At 46.7% G+C, this 22,897-nt stretch overlaps 1 long non-coding RNA gene across 1 annotated transcript; it reads left to right on the top strand.

The window, feature by feature from the left end:
* The first annotated feature begins 7,295 nt into the window (after window positions 1–7,295).
* LOC112128601 (uncharacterized) lies at window positions 7,296–10,883 on the top strand. The gene is made up of 3 exons (XR_002911103.3): window positions 7,296–7,520; window positions 7,753–7,934; window positions 8,044–10,883. It is a non-coding gene; the product is annotated as an uncharacterized LOC112128601 (long non-coding RNA).
* Window positions 10,884–22,897: the final 12,014 nt, after the last annotated feature.

The following is a 22,897-nucleotide window of genomic DNA, read 5'->3' on the forward strand; positions in this document are numbered from 1 at the left end:
CATTTACACTCATGCCCCCACATCTGTCACTTGAGGGTGGCTGGCTTGTATTGGTAAATGAATGACTAAGGGAATGATACACGGTCAGTCTCTGAGAGCATCTTCAAGAGATATTTGGGGAAAAGGGCAGGTTTCCTTCCTAAATGTTAGCTGTATCCTTCAAACAAGCTCAACTTCCTGCAACTGTGTGTTTATATACAGATCTTATATAAACTCTCCTTGAAGTGGTTTGGTTTCATTCAAGATGTTTGTTTCATAGCCCTTCTATGTGCTATTCTCTTTTTCCTTGGCAACTTCACCTTTTTTCTCTCTCTCTTCCAGCTCAAATTCATACCTTCCAGACTTGGGCCGCCCCCTCTCCTTCTTCCTGCAGCCTTTCTTGACATTCTCCCATCTCTGAGGCCAGTGGAGTTTCTGTCTTTCCTCAGGTGATTTATCCTTCTTTACATATTGTCTTATATTGCTCTCTGGTGGTTTTATGTGCTTTGTCTGATCTCTCAACTCTTCCATAAATTCCTGAGAGTGATACTGTGTCTTCTGCCAATTTTGTCTTCCCTTTTGCAGGGTTTGTTTTTCTACTAAGCATTTAACAATTGTGTGTGACTTGATCGATGTTTTTAGCAGGTTCACCTCTTAGAGTAACACACTCTACCTGCTGTCTACAGAGGTGATTCCAACTGCATAATGTCCCCGCAATTTTTAAAGAAAACAACAGGCATAGGATGTCCTGAGTGTGATGTCCAGGCTGTGGGAGGTGTAACAGTCTCACTGCACTCTGAACTAGGTGGACCTGTCCAGTGAAATAGGTTATGGGTACTGTTAGGAAAGGTTAAAGAACCTGAGATAGTTCCACTACTTTTTAAAAAGACTATATATTTTTACGACCATTATCTCTTCCAGTCGTATCACATAAGGTGTGCAGGGCAGCACGTTTTCTCTGTTAGCAAATAGGCTGAGATCCACGAGGCCAGGGGACTTGCCCAGGCCATAGCTGGACTCCTCTGATTCCTCTACGCCTCAGTGGTCTCACTCTGGCTGAGGAGAAGCAGCCACGGTAAGACGATTGATCTGTCTACCAACACTCGAGGATGTCCCGGGACAGCGCGAGGCGTAGGTGTGCTCTGTGTTCTGCGGGGCATGGCCAGCAGCAAAAAGGTGCAGGAAGGGCGGAGACTGCCCAACAGGAGAAAAGCATCCCAGATCTTGATGTGGCTACCGGTGAATTAAGCTGCCACGGTCAGAAGGGAGTTTCCTGAAATGTTCAGCATTTAAGCAGATGCAGCTGCAGGCCCTGCATCAGAAAACCAAAGGATGCAATATAAGAAAACCAACTGGATCTGATCAAAATTTCTAAATGTGTGCAAATGGTAGAGTGCCCACAATTCCAGTAAGGTATGTGCTTTATAGAAGACCATGAAGAATTGAAATATTTCCTTCTGTTGTGTGACTTACGTAATTTGAACGAACATAAAATACACCGACATATATTTGCTAGAGCATAACTTGCACGTATGTTTGTGATAAGTCAAGTTGACTGCTTTTTTTAAAATTCACATTTGTTTTCTATTCAGTTTTGTATTTTGTGTTGTGTTAGAAAAGAAGACACAGATACTGAAGATATAGGAGAAAAAATAGTGAGTTTTTTTTTAATGGGAAACGTCTATCTATTTCCATTTCATTTTGTGCGTGCGTGTTTCCTCTGCCATCATTTGATCCTCTACCAGCTAAAAAGCGGGTTTTCCTTCTGAGACTTGGCGCAAGCGCTCCTAGGCCAGGCGCACGCTTAGGTCTGAGACCGGCCAAGGAGCAGGGGCGCCCTCTGGAGGCTGGGAAGGGAAGGACGCCGTTCCCCGACCTGAGCCTCCAGAACCGAGCGCATCCCGAGACCCGCCAGACTCCAACTCACAGAATGGAAGGCAATGCATCCGTGCAGTTTTCAGCCCCTGAGTGTGTCGCAATGTGTTACAGCAGCAATAGGAAGTTAATACGAGCATTATCCAAGGGAAAGACTTTTTATTTTTATTTTTTTTGCTGAGATCCTTGGTAGACAAGGGGATTGCAAAACAAGGAAGAAAACATAGGGGAAAACAGAGCATAATTTTACCAGAATTATCTAAATATTTTAAATAACGAAAAAGTGATGCATTTTGCTATGGAGGGCCGTGTGTGTGTGTGTGTGTGTGTGCACGCGTGCACATGCAAACTCATGCATTCAAACATCTGCTTAGAATATTCCATGTGCATTTAGCTGGAGTCAAAGGAAATTTTTTTAAACGATAAGATTGGCCCACTCTTCAAGAGTGCACCACAATAGGACATGTGCTGCGGGGGGCGAGTGTTGCATGCGATGGGATCGGTGCTTTCACAGAAATGAGCAAAGGTGGTGTCGGAACGGAAAAGGGAAACAACACAGCCTAGAAGGCCGGGTGGGGACTAGGACCCTCCAGACAGATGATGACATGTGAGATGATGACATTGGCAGTGGGTGGCCATCCTGGCTGGGCAGAAAGGGCAGCAGGGAGAGAGGCTCAGAGGCAGGAACGCCCATGCTGGGCCCTCAAGGTGCGGCAATGCCCTGTAAGGCGGGGAGTCAGGAGCAGAGCAAGGGACCAATTTGACACTTCCCTGCCCTTTGGGGAAGTTCCTCTAAGGCATCTAACGCTCTTCCCAGATGAGCTTTAAATACCCCAAGACACAATTTCTGAACCTCCTGTGAGTTCATTTCATGTTACCATGGGTTTCCCCTTTGTCCTTCGGTCACCCCAGGAGCGTCTCCATCATCCTTTCAACAGTTATTTAAGGGAAGAATTGTAAGGAGTTTTCCTCTGGGGCGTGGGGAGCAGAAGAGTTAGGCACAAAGAGAAAAAAACAAGGAAAGGAAAAAAATTAGAGGCAAAATTCTTTTGTATGAACATGAGTCAACGACTATTTTTATGAGAATTACTCTAATTTTTTAAAAAATATTGTGCTGGACACAATTCCACGTAGAACCATTGTTAGAAAATTTCAGAACTTCAGGAAAATCTCACACTGATATTATCTGCCTGCACCTCCAAGGTATGTTTATTTAAGAATTTGGCTTAAATAAAATATGAAGAAAAACAGCCACTAAATGACCCCGATCAATCCACAGCAAGCACAAAAAGAAAGGAGGTAACATGAAATGGACTCTCAGGAGGTTCAGAAGGCGGGAGGCGGTCCCTGCTGTCACCCATGGGAGCTGGATACTGGGTGCCAAGCAGGAATTGGGGGACCTGAGCCCCCCCCTTTTTTTTGAGGCAGAGTCTTGCTCTGTAGCCCAGGCTGGAATGCAATGGCACAATTTTGGCTGACTGCAACCTCCACATTCCCGGTTCAAGCAATTCTCATGCCTCAGCCACCTGAGTAGCGGGATTACAGGTGTCCGCCACCACTCCTGACTAATGTTTGCATTTTTAGTAGAGATGGGGTTTCATCATATTGGCCAGGCTGGTCTCAAACTCCTGACCTCAAGTGATCCACCCACGTTGGCCTCCCGAAGTGCCAAGAGTGCAGGCGTGAGCCACCAGGACCTGCCTGGGACTTGAGCCCTTCTCAACACCTGTGGTTATTGTTCTGTCCTGGCTGCCTCCTTGGTCCCCGCCTACCTGAACGTTAAAGAAAATCTAGGTCTCTCAAACAATTGAAAAAAAACAAACAAACAATTTGTCATATACTAAGGTCAATCTTTCCTCCACCATCAAACTCATGCTTTTCCCCCTGAGGTGATAGATGCACCCCCAGTATTCCCCTTATCACAACATTGTCATTGACAAGGAAGCGCAATGCTCTGGGCCCCAGCATCCAGCAGAAATGTGGGAGGTGCCCCCAGTTTCCAACCTCTGACTGCCCGTGCCGGCTGGACCAGCTTGGGCTTCCAGTCCAGCTCCGTGAATATGGCGAAAATGGGTCTTTGCGGGCTTCCTGCTGGAGCTCATAGGGGAGCAGAGCTGTCTCTGTTGAGCCTTTCATGGGCTCCGTGCCTGCCCTTGACTGCCTCCCGTCCCAGGGGATGCACTAACCCTGCTATGGTGAAGTGGCAGACATCTGGCTAAAAATTCAAGTCGATTAAAGGTAGTAGCGTGCTCACAAGGGCTTACTAAATGGCTCCAAGAAAAAAAAAACCCTGGATAATGTGGCATTTGCCAATTTCATGGCAAAAATACTCTGCCACAGCTGATTCCAGGCCCTCACAAGCACACCACTGACGGCAGACCCAAATGTCAGTAGGGAAACCATGAGCATTTCCCATGGAAACATGGGGGAATTCCTCCACAGTCTTGAGACAGAGCAGAACTTGCAAACTAGTGATTCAGTATAGCGAAGCCTTTAAAAAGTTGAAAATTTTGAATTTGTGTTAGGAATTACATGTGCCAACGTGAAATATTAATTAAAATAATTTTAAAATACCATAAACAAAATTGAGGACAAAATCAGGGACAGAAATATATGTAATTTTCATCACAGATATTCTAAAAAAAATTACTTTTAAAAAAGACTAACCACCCAATAAAAAGTATGAAAATGACATGAACAAGAATTTTGAGAAAGAGAAAAATCAGAGGATCCTTTAATAGATGAAAAGATGCTCAACTTCACTCATAGTATTTTTGACCTAGACTCATTTCTGTGAGTTTAATAGTACACCCTGTTGTTGAGGCTGAAGAGAAATAGTCATCTTTGTGTACTGCTGGTGGGAATGTAAATTGGTACTGTTTTAGAGGGAAAATGTACAATATCTATCAAAAGTTAAAATGCTAGGCTGGGCACGGTGACTCACACCTGTTATCGAGCACTTTGAGAGGCCGAGGCAGGCGTATCACCTGAGGACAGGAGTTCAAGACCAGCCTGGCCAACCTGGTGAAACCCCATCTCTACTAAAAATACAAAAATTAGTCAGGCTTGGTGGCAGGTGCCTGTAGTCCCAGCTACTCAGGAAGCTGAGGCAGGAGGATTGCTGCAACCTGGGAGGCAGAGGTTGCAGTGAGCTGAGATCATGCCACTGCACTCCAGCCTGTGTAACAGAGTGAGACTCCATCTTAAAAAAAAAAAAAAAAAAACACTTAAAATGCTGATATTCCTTGACCCATTCTGGAAAGGAAGATACCCTACAGATATGCCTGCACAGGGTTATTTATGGCAAGATTTTTGGTAATAGTGAAGTGTTAGAAAAGCAACTCAAGAGTCCATAAAAGAGGACTAGTTAGAGTGTGGTACATCCATAGTATGCAATATATGCAGCTGTAATGAAAGAATGGAGCAAATTCTATGCATACTGGTGTTTAAAGATCTCCAAGGTAGATTCAATTAATCATAAAAAAGCAATGTCAGACATGTGAATTGTATGCAATCTTTTGTCTAAAAAACTCAAGAAAAAAGAATAAAAATATATTTATTTTATATGCATTAATGCATACTAGAAGCATATAAACAAATGATTGTGGCTTTCTAGGGAGGTAGAGATGGGCACAAGCAGGAGGTGAGTGAATGGAACAGGAGAGATTTCTCAATGTTTTACTTCTTATGTATTTTTGAACCATATGAATGTTACCTATTCAAAAATTTATGTTAATAGGTTTACAAACTAAATAACAGCTTAAACAAGTTTAGGTCACAGCTGGTAGATTCCAGGCCTTAAATGGACCCACCCTGTATCATGCAACCTTTCTAAAGATAGAATGCTTTGTAGCTAAGTGCTAAGTGTTCCTGTTACTCCTCTCATGATAATAAAAGAGTAAAGAGAAGTATTGATAAGAGCTGGTGTCCTTGGAGCACGCCTTGTATGCCGGGGACAGGGCTCAGTGGTTTGTGTTATGTTGTATACTCTATGATTATAATGCCCATTTCATAGAAGAACCTACCGAGGCATAGAGAGGCAGAGGCACAGCCCCAGGTTCACAGTTGGTTATTACAGAGTCAGTGCTCAGGGCCAGCCCCGCCATACTGCAAGGCAAGGTCTCTTGCAGTTTCCGTGTTCTGTAGTGTTCTGTCGTCCCTGGGGACACACAGTTACCCAAGGGGCAACATTCCACCTTGCAATGAAAAACTGAATCGGGGACTTGTTGTGCTCTGTGGATGTTTTATCTCCAGAGTAGTCGGCATCAGGGAGATGCTGGATTTCCTGATCAAGAATTCATCATCCACAAAGCTGAAGATGAAACCCAGCCCCCCGCGGCAGACGTTCACTGTACCCCCACACTGTGCACACACTGTGGCATGTGCAGGGCAGACCCCTGTGTCCTCTGGTCAGTCCCTGACGCAGTGATGGGGTAAGCCAGCCATTCACCTCGTGTATGTGGCATCCACCTGAGATGTTGACCCAGTCTCTGTGAGTCACCTTCTGTGAGTGTTTCACTAGCAGTCCATGTTCTTCTATGCCACAGCATCCATGTCTCCTGCTTCTCCCCTCTTCATCTCTCTCGGACTTCGTCTCATTCTCCTCTAGCCCTCCACTGCCGCTCCCCCTGGCTCCCCGCGTCTCTTCCTCTCCTCTTCCTTCGCCCTCTTCCATCCTTCTCCCCTCTCCTCACTAGCAGATGTGCCAGGCTCCTTAGAGACACGACCTGCTTTTTCTCTACTCTGTTGTCCTCCACAGCCTTCTGTAAGATCGAATGTGGAAGAAACTGCCCATTCTGCGAATGTGCTTGATAAATGGAAAAGCCAAGAAGCTCCCTAAACCCATGTTATTTTCTAATGGTAGCTTCTGTGGTCTGTGAATTCTATGGAAAGCAGCTGGCTATTTTTGAAATCAACAAAATTGACTCTATATTTAAGTAAAAACAAATATTATACTTAAGTAAAATTCTGTATTTAAGTAAAACAAATTTCATATTTAAGTAAAACAATTCTATGTTTAGGTACAAATTCTATATTTAAGTAAATTCTATCTTTAAATAAAACTGTATTTCTAAATAAAGTTTTCCCGGATTAGTTTTGTCCCTCCAGAGACTTTAATATGTAGGTCTAGAGATGTCTATGAAACACGACAGTGAGAACCAGCACCCGCATGGACCTGTCTGTGTGTGGTTGCAGATCAGCAAGATACCAAGCCGAATGCACCCATTTCACTTTCTCAGCATGATTAGATTGTGCTGTGTCATAGGAGGAAGAGGGGCTGTCGCAGGGCAGCAAGCAGACATGCCTTCATCTTCATATGATTTCACTGTTTTGTAAAGGGTTTCTCAGTTGCTTTATAAAGTCAAATAAACCTGCATTGTGTAACCCAACAATTCCACTTCTAGGTGTTTACCCAAGACAAACGGAACAGTATCCACGAAGCTATGTGGCTATGTATAGCCGCTTTAATCATAATAGCCCCAAACTGGAAAGAACCTAAATGCCCATCACCAGGCGAATGGGCAAACAAATTGCGGTGAATTCATATCATGAAACTACTCAGCAATAAAAAGAAACAAATTCCCTGAGTACCTAACCGTGTGGACGATCTAAAACCACGCAGAACAAAGAAGCCAAACAGATAGAGTGAGTCCCCCTCTACAAAGGTCAGGAACTGGCAAAACTGACTTGTAGGGAGAGAAGTCCGATCAATGGTGGGAGGATTGTAATTGATGGGAACGCCCTCTGGGTGATGGAAAAGTTCCGTATTTTGACATGATTTGGGTTATATGGATGTATGCACTTGTCAAAACTGATTTTAACACTTAATGTCTGGAAATTACACCTCAAAACTTTGTTGAATCATTTTGTTGGTCCTTTCCATCACCTGCTTCACAGACCAGGGGAATTTATCTTCTGGTAAGCAGAAAACAAACAAAACGATGAGGCCAGAACTACAGCAACCAGCCCAAGCACCACTTCTAGCTCCAGGAAAACTGTGTGATGCTGAATAGACTGCTCAACCTCTCCGAGGCTGGTGTTCTTATCTTCTAATGGGGATAAAAGATCTACCAGTCTAGGTGAGTGTGCACAACAAATGGTATATTCATTTGCTAGGGCTTCAGTAAGAAAATAGGACAAACTGGGTGGCTTAAAACTGCAGAAATTTACTGTCTCATCATCCTGCAGGCTAGAAGTATAAAATCGAGGCATCGGGAGGCCATGCTCCAAGACTCTGGGTGGAGCCCTCCTTGCCTTTTCCTGGCTGCTGGTGGTGCCGGCGGCCTTTGGTGTTGGTTCTTTAAGCATCTCTGCAACCTCTGCCGTCGTCTTCACACAGCGCCCTCCCTGTGCGTCTCTGTCTCCATACGATGTTTTCTTCTTTTCATGAGGACAGCAGTTATATTGGGCTACAATCCACCCTACTCTAACATGGCCTCATCTAATTATACCTGCAATGACTCTATTTTTAAATAAAGCCACATTCAGAGGTACGCAATTTAGGACCTGAACTTTTCAGGAGACACAATTCAACTCATCACAGAAAATGATCAGGGGTCTGGACATTGTGTGTCAATGAGATTGAGTCACTAAGTTACTAACAGTATTTCACTCATCTCTGCTGATATTTTTAAAGAACATGTGAAAGGGGTGAGATATCTGATAGAAAGCCCTCCCTCATGTAATTGATGAGATAAGGGTTCTAATTTTCCCCACAGAAGTTGTAAAGAGCACCTGAGCTGTCAGCCAAATCAAATTGCCAGTGGAAAGCAGGTGAACCTAAGGAAGCCATGGGGGTTAGACGCGCCTGGGCATGCCCCGTTCGTGGTGGCACCGACCCACACAGCATACCTTCCCGGAGCTGGCGTGACTCCTGGGAGACCACAGTTTCTGAGAAAATAGAAAGCCAAGTGTAAACTGGACTGGTCACAAAGACTCCGCAGGGAGCTGGCTGCAGACACCCACTCAGTCCAGTCCTGTGGGCACACAGTTGGGTCTTAGGGGAAAAAGAAAGCTTAAGTTAAAACTGCAACAGCTCTTCCAGGAAAGAATTTTTTTTAACCCAGGGACACAAAGAGCGCTGCTTTGGAAACCTTCTAACAGAGCGGAACATGAAGGCGAGCACACCCCCGCCCAGGTTTGACTCAGGGAGGACCCAGGGACCTCGGGCTGGAGCCCAGCAGGAGCCGGGAACTGCCTTCTGTGGATCACAGCTGAAAGGGGTAGCCATTCAGAATCTCTGACAAAGGGCCACCGACTTAAGGTCCCCAGCTTCTACAGCTTCACCAGACCCTGCTCAGCAAGAAGGTGCTGACAAAACCCATACGCATCCAATCCCACTTCCAGGGAAGCCCCTGCCAAATAGGCATGGGAGCCATGCTTCCCGCCGCCCATCAGAACCGGCGATTTTGAATCTCTCTTTCCACGGCAATAGCTCCCGCAAGAGCCCCCATCGTGCCGCTCAGCCGGGCAGGGGCTGCTGGGGAGGCCCTGTGTTCCCAGGGCTTTGCCCTCTGTGTCTTAGCAGCCACTGCTCCCGATTTCCATTCCCCCTTCAAAGTCCGTGGGAGGGAAGAGGAGGGAAACTAGGAGAGGCTTTGGAATCTAAAGGAAACAAGGAGGATGTTTTCCTGATTCCCAGAGGATATGTGTAACTCTTTTTCTGCAGACAGGAGCTTTGTCAATACTGGGGTTAGTTCCTGCAGTATTTGGTATCCCAACTCAGCGGTTATGGTTTATCTAGCCTGTGTGAGCCGGTCCAGGAAGACAAGCACCCTTCCCCACTTAGTCTACACAAGAGAGTGCTTCACTTTAGGAATTTTTTAAAAACTTGAAAACAGCTTTGAAACACAATTCATCAGTACATTTTCTTCTCATGGCATTTATATATTAAAAACATGTGCATGCAGGTTCTCCAACATTAGAATAAGACTTAAAAGGATGGAAACCTACGTCATTTGTGGAGTATCTGTTTTGCTCAGAAATGGACCACGATAGCATCGTGGCACCGTAAGCTGGTGAAGTACCACAGATAGCACAAGGAAGACCATTTGAACTCCAAAAGGCTGCGATTGACGAAAACTAACAAGAGACAGCCCCCCGGGAAATTCAGGGTTTATTGCTGAATTCTCATGTATGAAAGTTTGTGGGATTTGTAATCACAGGAGCTACCTCCCAGAAAGCCGTGAAAGCCATTTTTCCACCTTAGTTTTGCACTTAATGGACTTTGCCTCCCATAATTCAGGAAAATGTCTTTTGTTGTGCACAGTGGAGGCTGAGTGCTGTTGAGAATGTGTGTCCGACAAAGGGCCTCACGATTTGAGCTCTGCAGCCTGTCTCCCAGGCACTCCCCACTTCAAGAAGCAGCTCTGAAAACAGCTTAATGACTGGGTGCCAAGGAGCAATGAAGTTCACCCATCTTGTCTAGGGGCTGAGCTAATCTCCTTAAACCTTTGTACAATAGCAGGGCCAATCACCCACATGATGCTGTCAATGTGCTTTTAAAACCCCACTTCAAAGAGGGAGATCAAATGGGGGGTAATTGAAAGGGACAGCGATGTGAGGGGGTTCCTGAGACGCCCCCCAACGATGACTATGAATGCGGCACACACCATCCAAATGACAGGAAGGCAATGCGTTGCGGTGGCTGGACTCCAGGAAGGAGCTCTGCGGGAATGATGAGGTCTGTGCGTTTTGCTGCTACTGTTGCTTTTGCTGTTGGTGGGCTTTGAGAAAAACACGACTGGCCGGGCTCCCTGCCTTCTCCTTCTCCTTCTCCTGTCAAAGTCTCTACAGCTAGGACCATCCTGTCCTGACAGGCCCAGCTCTGCATCTTGAGGTCCCTCTGACCTCCCAGCTGACACTCCATGTAACCCAGGCTCACCCAGGACTCTTTGAGACCTGAAGATGCTCTATTCATCCATTTGTGCTGATTAATAAAATGAATTCTGAACATCTCAGCAGCGACAGTCTCGGTGGCTCAGCGGGGTGGACGGGATCGCTGCTGCCAAGTCCTCACCTTCCCTGAACTAAATGCGTCATCTCGGACTGTGAGATCCCTCCTACTTCGGGGGAGGGCACCAGCCCATCCCCGCCATTGAGGTCAGGATTGCCTGTACAACCTTCATGGGTCTACAGCCTTTATTTTTTGCATTGAAGGCCAGCAGGGGGCTGGTGCAGTTCTGCTGCAGGGGTGGGTCGGCTGGGCTCAGTTCAGGTGTGTTCCACACCCGTCAGCCTCATGGCCAGGAGGCCACCTGAGACACACTGTCTCCTGACAGAGCTCAGGAGAGCAAGAGGGGTGAGGAGATGCGCTTGGTGCCCTGGGCACGTGGTCAAGCCTGTTTACATGCACAACTGTCCATGGACACAACCAAGGCACAGTCCAATGGCACTAGTCCAAGGGAGGGGTGAGGACTTGGGGGCAGGAATCCAGCCCTTCCCAAGCCCTAAACCCTTTACAACAGAAGGGCAACTAAATACACAGGGAGACAGGCAGACTCACAAGTGATCAGAATAAAAGCCAGTGCACATCCCAGATAACTGCAGCGGCCACGAACCTTGTAAAGACCCGTGTTTTACGGAGGCAGCCACCAGCTTGCAGAAGCCGAGCTTCCTGAGGCCCTGATTCTGCATTACTGAACTAATCATAGAACCTCTGTTTCAGTCCTCAAAGCTTCTGTCTTGGTCCCATTGCCTGACTTTATAACAACCCTGAAATACCCACCGGGACTGGTGATCTTATTCAAGACGCAGAGGTCCGTCTCAGGCACTGTGCTGGGGCCTGCCTGTGCCCAGCTTGCCTGTAGGACTTTGGAGTCCGCAATGTCGAAGTCCTTCTGCATTTACACCCTGTGGCCTGATCCCTGACATCATCTCACCCCCAGACCACCCAACCCATGACTCTTGGACACAAAAAGAAATATCTTCTCCATTAGAAACCAGCACCTGAACGCAGCCAGGGTCCACGGTCACACCAGAAACTGTTGCTTTGGCCAATCTCCACAGGGATTTTGACAATCAAGCATAAAAACCACCAAAAAAGTAAATACCGAGGTTGTATTTTCTTTTCTTTTTCCTTTTTCTTTCCTTTTCTTTTCTCACCAATGCATCCACTTGTTTGGACCAGCAGGTCATAAGGACAGGCAGGAGATGAGTCACATCTGACTTCACAAAAGTGCTTAAGCCTTTTCACAATCTCCATTTAAAGCCAGCCAAGCCTTTTAGAATTGCCCATCTCACAGGAATGTTTGTAACAAGGCTAGGAAGGAAGTGTGTGCTCAGGTCGGCCAGTCCCTGGCTCCTGGAGGCAGGCTCTCCGGTGCAGCGGCAGCTGCCAGCCCCAGGGTCGGGCTTCATATTTTCTCATGCCTTCAACAAGTCCTCCCTGGAGGAGGGGCAGTAAGTAGAAGGCAGTACAAGTGGCACATTCTCCTTCTAATGAGCACAGCACACTAACGTCTCTCGGAGGGGGCCCGGCTCTCCTCACGTTCCTCTGGGCCCAGGCTCCCTGCCAGCCTTTTCTCTTCCCCAGAGCATTCAATCGCTGTCAACAGAGCCAGACAAGAATAGAAGCCTCTCAGAGACTCTCTTTTGTTTTGCTGGGACACTTCAGCACATTCTCATGGATCCTTCAAAGGAAGGCAATTATCTGATCATTCTTGGGAGCAATTAAAATGTGGAAGGATACATCCTGCTTTAACCCTCCAAGTTCGTCTTTCCAAATCACATGGGCAATTGATTACACCATCAACAAACCCCATGTAACCCTCCAAGGAACGAGGTGCGTCCCTTGCAGTAGAAAACCGATAACCCAAGACACAAAGGTTTGAATGGATGATTGGCTTAGCTGGAATTGTGCTCCTCTGGAGGAGACTTTTTAAATGTATTCCTAGTTGCAAGTCCAGGAGCAAGGCAAGTGAGGCCCTCAGGGTTCTATCAGAGCCTGGGAAGGGGAGGAGAGCAGAGATGCTAAGGCAGTAGCAGAAGATCTGCAGACCCCTGGAAGGACATGGAAGCTGGCTTTGAGCTGCTCCTTGGTTCACGGGGGTCTCTCCAGCATAAACAACTCCCTTCCTAAAATGGGAAGAGGGTTGTTTGCACAGAGAGAAGCAGTAGCCTTAATACTGTACTTTGTCCATCTCTCCAGAAAGCCCAAGGGAGGGGGCAGATGGTTCATCTGCAACTGATCCCAGGCCTAAAGCAAAGAGATGGATGGTCAGAGCCTCCGCGCGGTTTTTCCTGGCTACCTCCACACCACCATGTCACCTCTCTGTAAAGGCGACATAGGGAGCACCATCTGGGTGTTGTAGCTCATCTGGTTGTTGTAAGGAATAAATGAGATGGGACGTGCCACACGCATGATATGGGCCCGGCTCACAGGAGGCACCTTAGTAAGTGGTCACCATCAGATATACTAGTGAACCTGAGAGTGGCCCTTACCAATGTGGAAGGCTGGGGTGTTTGTAATCATCACTCAAGGCAGAGCAGAAAGAAATCTAGGCTATTTTTTAAGACTCATTGTGTTTGGTCATAGGCAAAAATAGAATCCATCCTCATGCAACCATCCTTTAAATAGTATTTCAACAGAGGGTTAAAGTGTTGGTTTGGGGTGTGAGAGTGATACTTTATTCATTCAGAAGTCCCTCAGAGAAGAGGATGGAGAAACAGACACCATTCCATGAAATGATCACTTTTCCCCAGGCAATCATACCAAGGAAGGTCAAAGAACCTCCTCCCTGAAGGTTCCCTGCTGGAGATGGAGATCACAGCCACCTGACAATACAACTGCTGGCGGTTATTTTTAGGTGGAAAGTCCCACCGTTTCCTGTACCTCACTGTCACCCTCATTACGGCATTAGGATGGAATTACCTTGCTCTCTTCTGAAATACTAGCTTATCCCTGGTGCCAGCGACAAATACAAGCAGCTTGTCTGATGGAAAGGTCCTCTACTTAAGAACTAAACTTCCCGCAAATCACAGACCCCTTTGCTGAAACAATGAAAAATTTAGGTAAGGTCTGGATTGAACTATTTCCCTCCCTTTGAAATAACTGGATGTTTAGTCATAACAAATAAGAATGATTCTGGTATCTTGTGGTCACGACATAACATTTTTATGTTTTTGTATTTTTCACTTTACATCTCACTACATGGACATGCTACTTTCAATTCAACCCCAGGTTACATCAAAACCTCTTGACCTTTCATTTAAAGACAAATAAAAGGCAGCTGCTGGGCTGTGAAATTGTGAATAACAAACGGAACCATTATTTGAAAGGTTTCAAATTCTGATGAACAGAAAGATTATTTTGGAAAATCTATAGCAGAGAGTAGTATAATTATAACTTAGATTTGCGTGGTGCTCAATCCAAACTCATCTCCAAACTGAACGTGGTTTTCTAACAATAACATTCCTCCAAAAAAGGGGGCAGCCTACAAACGAACATAAGCATAAGATGCATTTCCTGTCCAGCTAAAAATAAACCTGCAGACATTTGAAAGCAGCATAGAATCCTTTCTAACAATAAAAACAAACTCACCCATGTCGTTGGGCCAAGGCTTTGACATTTTAAAAATCATTATGGTGAAAAATAAATGCAACCTATAACATGAGCTATTGTTAGAAATCCTTGAGAAAAATGCCTCAAATAGAGAACTCGAACGTCCACTTGCTAAAAGTGAAACCGTTTTACTTGGGCATTGTCAAAGGTCGAACTGTTTTCTCCAAAAATGATGTTGAAGTCCTAACCCCCAGGACCTCAGAATGTCACCTTATTTGGAAATAGGGTCCTTGCAGATGTAATTAATTAGAACGAGGTCACATTGGAATGGGATGGGCCCCGCATCCAATAAAACCACTGTCCTTATAAAAAAGAGGAACGCCACGTGAAGACCGAGACACACAAGAAGAACGCGGTGTGTGGTTGAAGGCGGAGGTTGTGACGATGCATCTACAAGCCTGCAGGAGCATCCGTGAGCACCGTCGGCCCCACCAGAAACCAGGAAGAGGCAGGACGGCTTCTACCCCGAGCCTTGGAGACAGTCTGACCTTGACATCACCTCGATCTTAGAATTCCAGCCTCCAGAATGGTGAGACTCAAATTCCTGCTATTTTCAGCCAGGCAGTTTGTGGCACTTCGTTTCAGCAGCCTAGGAAGTGAATATATTCACTTCCATATACGTGAAATCGACATCAGTGAGGATTTTGCTCTCTAGGCAGTAGATGTGAACCAGCCTTCAACGATTTTTTTTTTCTGGCTGCATGGTAGGCGCTCCCAGCGTAGGGGGTGGGTGTGCAGGGAGTGGGGAGGGAGGCACTTCTGCTTCTGTGACTCTCCCATGGTCTTTTCCCACAACATCTTCTGCAGCTCTGTGGATCCTGCTGTCCCCAGCGCAGCAGCCCGGGTGTGGTGGGAATGTCCAGCACTGCATCACTGCCAGCCTTCTGGGCATTCCAAGTTCCTGGCAGGATCCGGATGCAGTGTGGTTGACCTTAACTACCCAGGAGAGGGTGAGCTCTCCTACAGAAGACTTGGACATCTTCTCTGCCTTCTCATTTCTGTGTCCACAAAAAATCAGCACAGTGGACACTGGATCCTGCTCTTCCTTCCTTCTCTTTCCCACCAACACACACTTTGGCAATCCTGGCACCAGCGTGGGATCCACCTCATGCACACCCACATGCACCCCACACTCACCTCAAGGGAAGAAGCACATCAGTGAGAGGAATGGCTCTGTCCTCAACTCAGTAGGAGCCAGCACGCACCCCTCCCCTCTGTCGCCACTTCAAAAGGTTTTCTTTGTTCGCTTGTTTCTACTTACCATTAATGTTGTTCAGGCTGGATAAGCTTAAGCTGTGTCCCTTGACATATTAGATCTATTTTTTACTCTGCCATTTTATAATTAAACAGGGTCTGACTGAAGTTACCTTTGGCCTACGTATGACTAACCCTACCAAGTCCTGGCCATGAAACAGGTGATATGTGTATAAATGAAAACAGTGGGTTAAAAGGATGTTTCCAGAAGTATTAAGGCACCCACGCACACACACAGACATATACTCTCCACTGAAGATCATTTAGAACTGTGGGTACAGGGAAGCCCTTAGAGAACTGTATTACAAGAAGATTCAGTGGAAAATCTACCATCAATCCTAATTCATTTCCCTACAGAACCTTAGTGTGCAGTTCGTAGCACACCTTCAGCACCTGTCTGGGATTGGGGCCACTGAGTATTCTGTGCACACATTCATCACAGTCTTTTAAAATCACCCTCATTGTTGCTGGCTTCTGACTGCCTCTCAGCTGTGCATTAGTCAGGATGCTGCAGCGAACAGCTGACATTAAGGACCTTAGGATGAAGGGACATTTTACCAAGATGGGGGCAGGGTTTAGGAAAAGCAGTAATGTTTAGTCCACTAGACCAGGGGTCACCAGCCTCAGGGCTGCAGCGAGGGGAAGAAGTCTTATCCATGGCCCTGGAGGGCAGCCCCATAGTGTTTTGTTTTGTTTTGTTTTGTTTTGTTTTGTTTTGTTTTGTCTGAGATGGAGTTTCACTCTTGTTGCCGAGGCTGGAGTGCAATGGTGTGATCTCGGCTCACTGCAACAACAAACGGCTTAGCTGGAATTGTGCTCCTCTGGAGGAGACTTTTTAAATGTATTCCTAGTTGCAAGTCCAGGAGCAAGGCAACCGAGGCCCTCAGGGTTCTATCAGAGCCTGGGAAGGGGAGGACAGCAGAGATGCTAAGGCAGTAGCAGAAGATCTGCAGACCCCTGGAAGGACATGGAAGCTGGCTTTGAGCTGCTCCTTGGTTCATGGGGGTCTCTCCAGCATAGACAACTCCCTTCCTAAAATGGGAAGAGGGCTGTTTGCACAGAGAGAAGCGGTAGCCTTAATACTGTACTTTGTCCATCTCTCCAGAAAGCCCAAGGGAGGGGGCAGATGGGAGGAGGCTCCTCCTCCCGGGTTCAAGCGATTCTCCTGCCTCAGCCTCCCGAGTAGCTGGGATTACAGGCATGTGCCACCATACCCGGCTAATTTTGTATTTTTAGTAGAGATGGGGTTTCTCCAGGTTAGTCAGGCTGGTCTCGAACTCCCGACCTCAGGTGATCCACCCGCCTTGGCCTCCCAAATTGCTGGGATTACAGGCATGAGCCACCACGCCCGGTGAGCAGCCTTATAGTTTGAGAAGGTGGTGACCAGAGCTGCAGCTTCTAGCAGAGAAACCCAACACCCCACAGCGCCCTAACAGGAGACCCTGAGTAAACACCTCCTCTGTCCTCCTCCTGCTGCTGTTGCCCCCATCCAGCCCCCGTTGGCCAGACCCCATTGGACCCAGGCACAACGGTGTCTGCTTCTGAGGTGCGGGCCGCCTCCCGGAGGGGACGGCAGGCAGAGAAGCTGATGCTGGGCTGCAGAGGATGCCTTTCTAAAAGCTCCAGTTATCAGTGGACAGAGACAGCAGCTAAGCTAACCAATGCCTATCAGGGAATCCCAGTCGGCATTTTCCTTTTCCTTTTGGAATTGAGCTTCTCAGGAAGACTCTACAGTTCCCCACACTGAGTCTTATTCAGCAAACCACAGGACCCCAGGCAATCACAAACGAATGCCTCTTTTTAAAAAGATACATCAAAAAGAGCAGCTGTGAATGCACCTCCTGGCTCACGGGGCAGGCGTGAGAAAAAACCAGGACAGGGCAGGTGAAGGAGCCGCCCGTCCAGGCCTCGCTGGTAAGAGCCGCAGCAAAGAGCACTGAAGGCAGAGCCCCTGATAGGAAGCAGGCTGTTAATTACACAAACAGGAGCGGGGGAGGGGGGGCCTAGGGTCCCCTCTCATGCCCACAGTCCTGCCAATTGCTCAGTGCCATCATTTATCGGGGGCCCCACAGGCAGTGCCGTCTTTATGCCTCCTCCTGGCCTCATTCACATCGCTGAGCTGCCTCTCAAACACAGCTGTTCTCCACGGCCCACTCAGTGGATTTCACTGCTCTCATCTGTCAGTTTGCTTTTCAAAAGCGTATTCCTTTGTCCGGAGAAAAAAAAAGAAAATGAGTGTGTAGGCTCATCTCTAAGGAGAGTGGCAGAGGTGCGACCTGCCAGTGCACAGGAGGCTGCAGGAAGAGAGGCAGAAACTCACAGCCCCCCAGGGAGCTCAGCTGGACAGGACTCAGAGCTCAGCAAAGGGTGGTGGCTCTCAGCTGGAGTCAGGATGCCTGGAGCCAGGGAGGCCAGGGCACAGGGGAAGAGGGCCTGCCCCTGGGGTGGGGCTGCCTGTTTCACACTGGTGAGAACAGCAGTATTGGTTGCTAATGATGACTCCTCACAACGCCCCCTTAGAAACCCTCCCATGAAATGATTCCACATCATCCCGGCCCAGGAAGGAGAGAGCTGCATTTAAAAGCAGAAGGCAGGGCGAGGGAGGGAGACCCTACAGGCACCGCTTCTTTTCTGCCTTTTCATGAAGCTCATACACAGAATTGCTTTTTAGTTAAATGCTGGGATTGTAGGACACACACCCTCACCTGTGATGGAAATTCTGGCAATATCGGGGAGAGCTGGTCTCTTCAGCCTGTGCTGTGATGAATGGGGCTCTGCTTTTTCAACATTTTCCGAGACGGCTCCGTTTCTTCTTCCTTGTAGTTTTAAAAGAACAGCTTCAATAACCTGGTAGTAAAGGAGAGGGGAGACTGGAGAAAAATCTAGCCCAGAAAAGAATGTTAAATACTGGGAGAAAAACTCTTGGGAATTAGAATTTCATTTTATGTCTAGAAAGTCAAGTAAAATGTCAACAATATTGTGAAAGGTTAGAATTATAAGATCCTATTTCTCTCTTAGGAATATATGATCAATCTTTAACATAATGTTAAGGATATTATGGCAGATAGGGATATCACGTAAGTATATTATGGCAGATAAAAAGAAAAATAGTATATTATTTCTGCGCCTATATTACATCCCTTTGCAACGTGACTTTGTAGCCCCTGTCCCCACCTCAAGAGGCAGAGTTCACGGCACCAAGCCCTGAATCTGGGCTTGGCCATGTGCTTTCTTTTGGCCAAGGAAGCATCAGCACATGTGACATCAGCAGAGGCTGAGAAAGTGCTTTTGCACTGAGGCCTCTCTCTTGCTGCTCTTGGGAACTCTGACTGTGTGGCACCACAGAGGCCTCTCTCTTGCTGCTCTTGGGAACTCTGACTGTGTGGCACCACAGAGGCCTCTCTCTTGCTGCTCTTGGGAACTCTGACTGTGTGGCACCACAGGAAGAGGCTGTGCTGCAGGGCGATGAGCAGGAAATGCCTCCGGCCCCCCAGCCAATGCCAGATATAAGTGAGGCAACTGACCATCCACTTATAGGTGCTTGAATGAGCCAGCACCACAGAGAGCCATCCTGGGGGGCCCAGCTCAAGTTACCTGTGCACATCTACACAACAGTCAGCAGATAAAATGGTTTAAGTCATGTTTGGGTTGGCTTGTTGTTCAACCAAGGCTAATGGATACAGAGACTTATTCTCATGTCTGACATTGTGATCAAGTCCAACACAAAGGTCAGATGCTTAACACAAAGTCAGGAAGTGGGCATGAAGCCCCAGGAGCAGAACTGGGCTCTTCATGTTCCCTGGATGGCCAGGGCGCAGGGACACTGGGCGATGTGTCACAAGTTGTAATTTTCATTTGGGAGGTCTATTAGAATGGGCCTTACTTTGAAAATAAGTTTCAATATGATTGAAAAACCAGTTACTAGAATTGCCTGATTTTTTATTTATAATTCTTAAAATGTTCTTATACTTTTATTATAAAAGTATAATTCTTATACATTTTTGTTAATTTTTTAAACTGATAGAACAGACATTACACTCGACCTTAGCCCAAAAGGCTAAGAAGCGATGATTTTTAATTTTTTAAAAGTAATAAGCGTTTTTCATATAATTGTGTTCAATTAAACAGAACTATCCCATTTGGAAAGGACGGAGGGAAATAGAATACAAAAGTGGAACAAGGAAATCTATCATTAAATAACTGAAGTAAAACAAAATAAAACACAAAGTATTAATAAGTGGCCTGTGTTTGGTTTTTGCATTTACCTTGTTCCTGCATAAATACCTTAGACACAGAGCAGCGAGTTGGAAATCTTAGTATCTTTAGACTTTCCTTAATGTAATTCATACAAATCAACTGGGGAAATTAAACGGCCATGAAGGTGTTATTGTCCTTGTCTCACAAATATTAAGTTACAAAGCTGGACATTCAGAGGAGTCAACATTTCTAAGTCAGGACTCAGGGTAGCGATAATTAAAATGGACCGTTGCTGGGCTTACTGTGTTTGAATTATGCCACCCAAAGCCCCTGGAATACTACCTGATAAGGATGACTTCATCAACAGAACCTATTAGGATGCTAATAATGCCTGCTGGCCTATTTAGGAAGCTATTTTGTAGTGACGAAGGTTGGCTTCCCTGGGACATTGTGTCATATGGGCCACGGGGATCACATAGCAACGAGGACATGAGTTTCTTTCTATTTATAACCAGTTTGCTAGCAATGGCAACATGATGAGAAATGAACAATCACATCTGCTGGGAAATCGCAGGGCTCATTTTGATTCTTCTTTAACCCACAGACCCTCGTGGAGTTGAGAAAGGACGTGGGGGAAGGACCCTGTCGGGCAGTCACACTGCTCAGGGGCCCACATTCAAACCCTTGCCACATTCCGTTCTAAGTGCATTACACAGGTCATCTAATTTAGCCACAATCTACAAAGTTCTACAAGTGACGAAACTGAGTTCAGAGTAAGTAAATAATTGTCCAAATTCATTTAAAATTCAAACACAGGCAGTCCAGTTTCAAAGCCCATGCGTTTCTGTTAAACACACTGAAACAGACATCTGAGGGGGACGAAAGTGTTCACTTTCCTGCACTCAGTGCAAACTGCACTGTGCAAAGTGGTCGCTCCTATCCCTTAACACTAACTTGGACAGATCCCTGAGCTTTTGGATTCATTTTAGGGACTAGGGACAGTCCAGTCCTGTCTAGATAAAAGCTATCTTCTTGTGCTACCCTCAGGCCCTGGCCATTCTTGGGCTGGGTGGCCATTCTTGTTGCAATGACCTCAGGTTCAGCTCCATGGAATCCAGCATCCATGAACTTAGATGGGGCATAAAGTATATGTTTACTCTCACCAACCTTCTGAAATGCAGCATTTCTTTCAGTTATGACTAAAGGCCGCAAACCACTATAGGATTAACAGTATCTGAGGCATTGTCACCAATAGAAAAAATAGGTATCATATTACAATAATTTCAGGTATTATGAAATATTATTTATACTCAGCAGTATTCTAAAATGTGTCCCCTTCTAGACAGTATTATTTAATGTATCAATAAAGAAATATGTATATTACTATGTTGATAATTTTTTAAATATTTTGATAAGTGCATTTTAATATAGTTTTCTTTATAATACTATGTATTTTAGCACATGCCTTTTTAAAATAAACATTTTTTTCTAAAAAGATTTCCATAGGCTCTGTTGAATTGCCACAGCATACAGAACAAACAAACAAACAAACAAGAACTCTGGGCTGGAGGGACAGGAAGCAGGCATAGCCTTTCTTTGCATCTTTCTCCTTCCTCCTCCTCGTGTCCTACTCCTCCAGGCTGGAGATCAGGCAGGGCAAGGGAGAAGGGACCAGTCTTTCACAGCTGAACTGTGGAAGTAAAGGCCCTCCCCACACTGCCCTGAGCCTTCTGTGGTCCCCAGGCATTCTCCTTGTTTGTAGGGGGTGGGTGGGGGGTCTGCAGTTGAGTTTTCCCCAGGCCCTTTACCCTGGAGAGCCCTCAAACTTCTCTCTCCATTCCCGCTTCAGACCCTGCCCCTTTCCATTCCCGCTTCAGAACCCTGAATATCTGAGAAAGGTATCAGTCAATTTAGGAATTTTATTTTGCCAGAGTTAAGGATGCACACCTGTGACACAGCCTCAGGAGGTCCTGACAGCGTGTGCCCAAGGTGGTTGGGGAGACATAAGACATCAATCAATACATGTAAGATGAACATTGGTTCCATCTGGAAAGGGAGGACAACTCGAAGCAGGGAGGGGGCTTCCAGGTCACAGGTAGGTGAGAGACAAATGGTCACACTCTTTTGAGTTTCTGATGAGCCTTTCCAAAATGGGAGGCAGGTTTGCCTTAAGCAGTTCCCAGCCTGACTTTTCCCTTTAGCTTAGTGACTTGGGGGCCCCAAGATTAATTTTCCTTTCACACCCCAAAGCATGCCTCATAGCTTTCCCCAGAGACGACTCTTTGTGGAGAGTGCCAGGAGAGCTCAAGCCAAGCTCTCTCTCACAGGCCCCAGACAAAGCTCACAGCCCCGGGCCCCCACAAAGCTGTGGGTGTGCCTTGCTCCGCCAGCTCTGCACTGCCCCCTCAGATGGGTGTAGGGGGTGCGAGCAGAATCCAGCCAGGGTTAGAGACACCCGCAAAGTCTGAGATGTTCCTGTGGCCCTGGGGTGTGGGGACAGGGAACTTGGCAAGGAAGATGTCCCCTCCCAGAGGGGAAAGCACAGGACCCCTGCAGACTGGAGTCTCCTGCCTCCTCCCCCCCACTCTCCTCTCCTCTCTTCTTCCAGAGGGGTGCGGCCTGGAGAGGGCTGGGGTGGCTGACAGAGCTGGGCTCTTTCAGCAGGACGGGAACCCTGCCGCCAACTGCTGGCAGCTCTCTTCAGAATATGCGGCGCTGTGGCCTCTTTTGCTTTAGCTGGGGCTCTAATTAGGAATTTGGACAATGGGGAAAGTCTCAGCCAATGTGTCCTGTTACCCCAGCAAAGCTGAGAAAACCACCCTCACAGGACTCCCCTGCCATATTGCTTCTGAGGGCAATTCCCCTCACCACATTCGCAACTTCAGTTGCTTAACGTGTTCCAGGAGCACTCACCGTCCATGCAACAAGGTGAGGCTGCCAATCCTTCCTATACTAGATACATGTGTGGCAGTAGCTGGTAACAGTGACAGGGTGGAAGGTACAGGGCGCTAGAGGTTGAATTTCTTTAAG

This window comes from Pongo abelii, chromosome 14, assembly GCF_028885655.2.
Source record: "Pongo abelii isolate AG06213 chromosome 14, NHGRI_mPonAbe1-v2.0_pri, whole genome shotgun sequence".
Lineage (NCBI taxonomy): Eukaryota > Metazoa > Chordata > Mammalia > Primates > Hominidae > Pongo > Pongo abelii.